The sequence below is a fragment of the Centroberyx gerrardi genome, unplaced genomic scaffold (genome assembly GCF_048128805.1).
Source record: "Centroberyx gerrardi isolate f3 unplaced genomic scaffold, fCenGer3.hap1.cur.20231027 Scaffold_237, whole genome shotgun sequence".
In the NCBI taxonomy this organism is placed as follows: domain Eukaryota; kingdom Metazoa; phylum Chordata; class Actinopteri; order Beryciformes; family Berycidae; genus Centroberyx; species Centroberyx gerrardi.
The window spans coordinates 658,147-667,070 of record NW_027605185.1 but is presented as its reverse complement, the minus strand read 5'-3'; positions in this window follow the sequence as shown (position 1 = coordinate 667,070).

The following is an 8,924-nucleotide window of genomic DNA, read 5'->3' as shown; positions in this document are numbered from 1 at the left end:
AACTATCACAGGAGTGGTTTCAAAATGTTGAGAGTCTGGGAGCAAACAGCCTAAGTGCTGAATGCAGGAGAAATTACCCGAATATTCAACAATAGTCTAAACCAATATCAGAACAGCTGCTCAAATTCAACACAAACTTGTACTCAGTTTCACACAAAGATTGAAATCTACACATTATGAAGCATATTTTACACTCCTCTTACCTTTGGAATCTGTTTTTAGATAGCCTCATTAAGATAGCAATATTGGAAGTCAAGTGGAGACTTAGCACTCATCACCTACACTATTCACCTCTGAATATATTAATTAGCACTCATTTACAGGTTGACAACATTGTGGGGGAAGCCCCATTCACACTTGACCCTGCCTTGTTGTCATAAAAGATGTTAGAACAGCCTCCATGTGAAAAACAATCACAGGAGTGGTTTCAAAATGTTGAGACTCTGGGAGCAAACAACCTATGTGCTGAATGCAGGAGAAATTACCCGGATTTTCAACAATGTGATAGGTTGACAAAATTGTGGGGGAAGCCCCATTCACACTTGACCCTGCCTTGTTTTCATAAAAGATGTTAGAACAGTCGCACACCAGCTCAGATGAAATTAGTTGCCCAAACCTGACCCACTCTGCAGAACACACACCCAGAAAGCCCAGTCCCAAGAGACAAACGTGAGGATGAGAAAGAGCCGAAGATGTATTTCCCCTTTTACGTGGGAAACCTCAGTGTTGGCCGATTTGGAAGAGGAACTACACAGCAACAGAAACATATCAACTCTCCTGAAGACGGGGGGGACGCTGTTGAAGCACTGAATAGAAACACTTAATGACTTTAAAGGGAATGACCAAGCCACAATAAATCTCCTTTTTGTGGGATCTGCCGTCTCCTCTCCCTAATTCCAGTGCCTCATATCTGCACTAACACTGAATGTTCCTAGGCTCCAGCCCTCTCCAATTAGGTCACACCTAAATTTGGAACATCACCTACACTATTCACCTCTGAATATATTAATTAGCACTCATTTACAGGTTGACAACATTGTGGGGGAAGCCCCATTCACATGATGAGTCACAAACTCCTCCCACCTTTGATAGGCCACAATCAAGCTAATGGGCCTATGGCATCATCATGGAGGATAAATACTGCAGGTAAACTCCACTGCATCAGTGTGTTTTCAATTCTGATCACACACACCACCTCTTTGCCATTTTGGAAGAGAATTTCATCGAACCTGTAGACTTCTGAAGAAAACTCTTTTTTGAAGTTTCTTGCTTTTTTAAAAGGATTTTTTTCGCCTGCTATTTCTATTTCTATTCTTTTTTGGTTTATTTTCTTGCTTTCTCTCTTCCCAAGAGCTTTGTTTTTTTTTTTCTTCTTTTTGTGAAAAAGACTTTTCTGAGGACAATGGCAGGACAGGCTGCAAAGTAAGTACCAATTTGTTTTCACTAGTTGAATTGTATTTTGCTTGAAACATGCAAATGTGGCTGCCAGTGCAGTAAGTGATATTCACTTGAAAAGATTTCTTAAAATAAGTCAGGGGTGGTTTCACTGACTGTCTACTTTCTCTCTTTCTCTCTCACAGCTCGGATCGCCGCATCATCCACTGCCTGCTGTGCGAGAAACCCCAGGAAGTACTGTCTGCCCACCTGGCCAGGGTCTGCATGAAGCGCAACACAGTTGTGGAGAGGCAGGCAGAGCTGCAGAGGGCCAAGAAGTCGATGAAGGATTGGACCCGCCAAGGCAGAACCTGGGACTACGCCGAGATGTGCAGGCGGTACCCCCACAGGCCTTCCAGACTGGCTCTTCTTGAAGATCTTCGTAGAAGAAACTTCTTCGTCCTCAATGCCCCCATGGACGCAGACATTGAACCCAGCGACGAGCAACCATCAACTTCAGCTGCTGCCGAGCAAGCCCCCATCCCGGCCAGTGGCAGCACAGAAGAAGACCGTAGAGGCGCTGAAGAGACCCCCGGCACTGATTCCAGTGAGGATGCTGGTCCAAGTGACCCAACATGGCAAAAGTAAGTTCATCACCTCACTCAACACACACAAGTTCAATCAATGATCTTTGGCTGTGAACATCTGTAAGTTCCTTTGAGCTAATTTTCTCTGTATTTTCTCAGGGACACGGCCCAGTACCAGACAACCCTGAGGGTCAAAATGCAGCAGATGGGACTTTATGAAAAGTTCCCACGTGAAGCTGCAATTTTGACGGGGTTCAAGCAGTACCTGACTACCTCTCTGCTAGTCCCAAACTGCCAACAGGAGGTAAGATCTAACCACATTTTATTTATTTATTGATTTATTTAACCTTCATTTAACCTGCCAAGTCATAAAGAACAAATTCTTATTTACATCTTACACTGTAGTATTCTGCTCTCTGTGTTGCTCTTTGCAGCCTGTAGTCTATTAGCATCTCTATAGTGTGACAACAGGCTCATTGACACACGCACACACCCCCATACACACACAGACTGCAGCTCTGTAGCAATTCACACTTCACTCATTCCCTCTTCCTCTTTCATCACAGGTAGACAATGTCTCCATGATGTTCAGGTACATCCAGCCGAGCGGGGATGAAGTGAGCATGGACTTTCTCCTGAAGAGCACGGAGACCCAGGACTTCCTGAACAGGCTGAGGGTACTGCAGATGAGTCCATCCACCATCCTCAATTACATCAAGAACATGATCCGGTGTGTCCAGTACCTCAAGACACGCCTGGATTTGGCTGCAGCGGACCCGGACTTCCACAGGAAGTGTCAGGCGTACATCGAGCTGCTCAACACCTTGAGGAAGCCAGTGGCAAAGGCCCTCAGCAGAGACACATGCCAAAAAAAGTGAGTTGTTAATCTCCCTGCTCTACCTTTCCTTTAATGACTTCTCTCATGTGGATAGTACTTGGAAGGCTGCCAGGATTATGCGATACAGAAAAATCTCCAACTCTCCTCCTCATTGGTGTTTTGTTTTATCTTATCATTCTAGGTACGACCGCTTCATTCATGGCCAGGCGAGTCTCCACGACTGCCAGAGAGTCCTCCGCGAGGCCAAGAAGGACATGCTGGGCATCTACGGCAAGCTCCTGCAGCAGCAGCGTGTGGAAGAAGAGGAGAAGACGCTGTTCCGCTACAACTGCGAAGCCATCCTGATGCTGAAACACTTCCAGAGACCCGGAGCAGTGGAGGGATTGACAGTAAGTACTTTTCCCCCACAGTGTTTCCTCAGTTGGTACAAAGTATTGCATGTAGTCAGTAGAAAATATCGCATGTCCAGATTCAAATAGAACAGTGCTACTTTGTTCATGTCATTAATTCCCACTGTGTCCTTCATTGTTTTCCAGGTGTCAGAGTGGCTCGACCAGAAGCGCGTCGATGGACGAGTCTGTGTGGGGGTCAGCCAACACAAAACGGCCACAATGCAGATAGCGACATTTGCCCTCACCGAGGAGGAGGCTGCTGTAAGTTCTCTAACAGGCTGAAAAAACCCTAGACCTAACCCTAACCCTCACCATGAATAACTGTATCCATCAATAATTTCTCAAGTATTAACTTCATCCATATCTTATCTCCACAGATGCTGGATGAATACTACAATGGCATCCGCCAAGGATGTATGCAGGATGGTGTGGATGATGAGGGCAAATTTTTCCTGTCCAAATCCGGCGGACCAATTTCCAGCGCCACCAACGACCTCAGACGTCTGCATGAACAGTAAGTATTCGCAGAATCCCATGTACTAACATGTATATATTAATATGTACTGTACAGAGAAGGTAGACAAGGATTAAATTGGTAGACTGGTTTTGTACTCTTTCTATAATATTATTGTAATATAATATGATTGTAATCTGAGATTTCTTCTTCATTGCAGCTACAAAATCCCAAACATCACGAGCCAAGAAGTCAGAAAAGTTGCAGAGACAGCAGTGAGTGCGAACTTTTCCGAGGAGCAGAAAAGTGCAGCGGCACACTACATGGCCCACTCTACAGCGGTGGCCAATGCCCACTACAGGATGAGGACCCTGGAGGGTATCGTGGCCACCGCCAACCTGTTCAACAGTTTGGAAGGGTATGTGTCATCATCCAGAACACACAACCTTCAACTATTCTCTCTCTCACAGCTTCTTCCAAGGTCAGTCCAGCTGTTTGTCAGTGTTTAACCATGAAATCTTCTCCATCTTGCAGTTCTTCTACTGATGAGTCAGGGGATGAGAGGCGTGGTCGGGGACAGAAGAGAGGCAGAGACACCGCTGAACAGGACGGCAGGGACTTTGCCACGTTCATCCAGCACTTCCCGGTGACAGCGATTGGCCGGCCTCCCACTAAGAAGCAGCGGACCGAGGCTGGCTTTTCGATAGACAGAGTGTTGTATGATCGGTGGAGGGCTGCGCAGTATGGCAAGCGGGAGGAATACCTCTTGTGTAAGTGTAAATACTTTATTATGCAATGATTCAATTAAATGATCAACAACATTTCTATAAACAAAAGTAACGTAGAATTCACAAGTGTGGACAAGAATTTAAATTTCAATTTTCTCTCTTTGACAGCCCAATGTACAAGACGCCCCCCAACTGTCCAGAAGGTCGCAAAGGTCATCAGGGCCGAGGGGTGGACTGCCAACCATCCCCGTCCTGAGGACATTGTGGCCAAGTGGAAGCCAGCCAACAGGGTGCAGTGTGAGAGTGATCCACGCATCATCAGGAGTGTCACAAGGCAGAGGTGGACAGGCCTGGCCATCAAGGATTTCGGTGGCAACAAAGGGAAAGGTATGTAAAAATGTCTTGTTTTCCTTTGCTCTCCTGTTTTCTCTGTAAATTCACATATTCACATACTAATGTCACCTTCTTTTGACCACAGGAGTTGTTGCCACCAAATCCTTCGCCAAGGGCTCCATCATCTGTGATTATCATGGCAAGGTAATCACAGCAGCAGAGGGCAGGACGATGATGGAGTCCATGCAGGATGAGATGGGCTACCTTTTTTTCTTCAAGAGCCATGATGGTCGCGACCTCTGCATCGATGCCCAGACGTTTCCTTGCGAGTGTCACCCATCTGTCGAAACCCTTGGCAGAATGATGAACCATTCGCGGAAGAACAGCAGTGTCACGCCACGGTACTGCAAGATGAACTTCCCGGAAGGAGTGAGGGATGTCATCCTGTTCCAGGCCACCAAAGACATTTCCATAAGCGAAGAGCTCCGCTTCGACTATGGAGTGAACAGGAAGTCTTTCCGAGGAGAAGGGCTGGAACTCGAGTGGCTGGATGACTGACCAACATAGCAGCAGGTAAAGTTTGAATGCAGGCCTATTAAGATGTGTGTGTGTGTGTGTGTGTGTGTGTGTGTGTGTGTGTGTGTGTGTGTGTGTGCGCGCCAGAGTTGCCAGTGAGGGGCCCTGCAGGCCTCTCCTTTTCTTTCACTGCATCAATAAATTCATACAACTTCTCTTTATCTTTCATCACAGGTGGACAGTGTCTCCAGGATGCAGAATCAACTCAGCACAGAAGCTGAGAAAAATGGAGTGAAAGGCCCAGACCAGGGATTTCCTCCTGCTCCTCCTCCCCCATCATCATTATCTGCACTCTGCACCATTGCACTATTGTCCTAGTGTTCTTTACATATGTATACATATACTGTTTTTTTTTTATTATATGTCTATATCTGTATATTTGTACATAGTAGTTAAATGCTTAGGTTTACCTCTGTTCATCTTGTTTTGTAAATAAAATCATCTTGCTTTAAAAGTAATCCTCGGGTATGGCGTCCTCTTTATATGTTGCTGGTCACAAGGTTGAGCCAAATGTTTTCTTTGTTGTGGCCGTACGAGTTATTTTGATCTATATTATAACCCATGAAGGAAAGTTATAGATATCACTGGTGGTGTTTATTTAGTGTTTCTACTGTCAACATTACTACAATAAAAGAAAAGGTGGTGTACTACACTAAACTGAAGGTAAAGGAAAGTTAGAATATTGTATGTTAAAGGAATATTTGTAGTCAGCATGGTAACAGTGAGTACCAGGGGCACGTCACAATTATATAGTATGCAGTATACATACAGTTGTATGACTTACACTGTGTAAATATTTGTGAATTATCTGATAACCCTCACACTTGTAGAAACAGCATCTCAGTACTCTTCTCAGTGGTGTGTGTCTCCCTTGGCACTGCTGTAGGAGCAAGGGAGCTTACAGCTCTCTGTGTGTCTCTCATACACATGCAAATTTCCCCCCATCCCCCATGGGCTGCACTAGGATCTCTGCAGCAAGGGAGCTTACAGCTCTCTGTGTGTCTCTCATACACATGCATACAGGAAAGAATTTATAAAGGAAAAAGGGTTAAAAGGTAAGGTCAGGTAAACTGAATGTAAAGGAAAGAGGTTAGTCAGTTGACTGACACTCGAAAATTCGGCATTTTGGCCAAGATTCTTGCTGCATTCCCTTGAAAATAACAATAATGCTAATAAACAGTTAAATCCAGAGGGATGGGGCTTTCTGGAAGAGACATTTTCTGTCCTTAGCAGGTCTAATAAGGCCTGTAAGGGCGCTATTTCCTCAACAACCCAAAACAACATGGAAAAACTTTAAAAAGTCATATCTCAACCATTTTTGAAGCTAAAAAGATGATTTTAACGGCAAAATGAGGCATAAATCAGGAACGCTTCACGATAGCGTGTCATCCAAACCCAAATATCAAAAATGTTCCCAAATGTCACAGTGACAAATGGGAACATTTTTGACATTTGGGTTGACAAACATTTGTCAACCCAAATGTCAACCCAAATGTCAAAAATGTTCCCAAATGTCAAAAATGTTCCCAAATGTCAACCCAAATGTCAAAAATGTTCCCAAATGTCAACCCAAATGTCAAAAATGTTCCCAAATGTGACAGTGACAAATGGGAACATTTTTGACATTTGGGTTGACAAACGAGAACATTTTTGACATTTGGGTTGACAAACGGGAACATTTTTGACATTTGGGTTGACAAACGGGAACCCTGACCACCCATTCAAAAGTATGCCAAATGTCAAAATATAAGGGCTATTTTGACATTTGGCAATCTTTTGAATAGGTGGTCAGGGTTCCCAAATGTCAAACCAAATGTCAAAAATGTTCCCGTTTGTCAACCCAAATGTCAAAAATGTTCCCATTTGTCAACCCAAATGTCAAAAATGTTCCCATTTGTCAACCCAAATGTCAAAAATGTTCCCATAAATACTGCAGGAGAAATTACCTGGATTTCCAACAATCTGGTCATATCACTTTCTTTCTTTTTTGATCATTCATATCACTTTCTTTCTTTTTGGATCATTTCCAGTGTTTACCCCCCTCTTACCTTTGTACAGTGGTCTAGTAACACAGCAACACAGTCTTAACTTAAGTGTCTCTGTATTTTTACACTAGTAAATGCACAAGTCCAATACAGGACCAATACACACATAACAATGTTGTTTACTTTCAAATTTTTCTGGCTTTTATTGATCATTCTTTGATTTTATTCATTAGCAATTCATTGATAATACCAGTTTTCAACGTGAAAAGGTAGAATATGATTAAGGTTATTTTTAGAGAAAATGTTGAGAGTCCGGTAGCAAACAACATATGTGTTGAATGCAGGAGAAATTACCCGGCTTCTCAACATTGTCACCATATAGTCTAAACCAATATCAGAACAGCTGCTCAAATTCAACACAAACTTTTACTCAGTTTCACACAAAGATTGAAATCTACACATTGTGAAACATCATTTACACTCCTCTTACCTTTTGAATCTGTTTTTAGATAGCCTCATGATGTGAGCAGATGAATGGGTTGGCTTCTGTTAAGCAGCCAAATGTTGAGAGTCCGGTAGCAAACAACATATGTGTTGAATGCAGGAGAAATTACCCGGCTTCTCAACATTGTCACCATATAGTCTAAACCAATATCAGAACAGCTGCTCAAATTCAACACAAACTTTTACTCAGTTTCACACAAAGATTGAAATCTACACATTGTGAAACATAATTTACACTCCTCTTACCTTTTGAATCTGTTTTTAGATAGCCTCATTAAGATAGCAATATTGGAAGTCAAGTGGAGACTTAGCACTCATCACCTAAACTATTCAGCTATGAATATATTAATTAGCACTCATCAACAGGTTGACAACATTGTGGGGGATGCCCCATTCACATGATGAGTCACAAACTCCTCCCACCTTTGATAGGCCCCAAACTCCTCCCACCTTTGATAGGCCACAATCAAGCTGATGGGCCTCTGGCATCATCATGGAGGATAAATACTGCAGGTAAACTCCACTGCATCAGTGTGTTTTCAATTCTGATCACACACACACCACCTCTTTGCCATTTTGGAAGAGAATTTCATCGAACCTTTAGACTTTTCTGAAGAAAACTCTTTTTTGAAGTTTCTTGCTTTTGTAAAAGGATTTTTTTCTCCTGCTATTTCTATTTCTATTCTTTTTTTGTTTATTTTCTTGCTTTCTCTCTTCCCAAGAGCTTTGTTTTTTTTTTTCTTCTGTTTGTGAAAAAGACTTTGCTGAGGACAATGGCAGGACAGGCTGCAAAGTAAGTACCAGTTTGTTTTCACTAGTTGAATTGTATTTTGCTTGAAACAGGCAAATGTGGCTGCCAGTGCAGTAAGTGATATTCACTTGAAAAGATGTCTTAAAATAAGTCAGGGGTGGTTTCACTGACTGTCTACTTTCTCTCTTTCTCTCTCACAGCTCGGATCGCCGCATCATCCACTGCCTGCTGTGCGAGAAACCCCAGGAAGTACTGTCTGCCCACCTGGCCAGGGTCTGCATGAAGCGCAACACAGTTGCGGAGAGGCAGGCAGAGCTGCAGAGGGCCAAGAAGTCGATGAAGGATTGGACCCGCCAAGGCAGAACCTGGGACTACGCCGAGATGTGCAGGCGGTACCCCCAC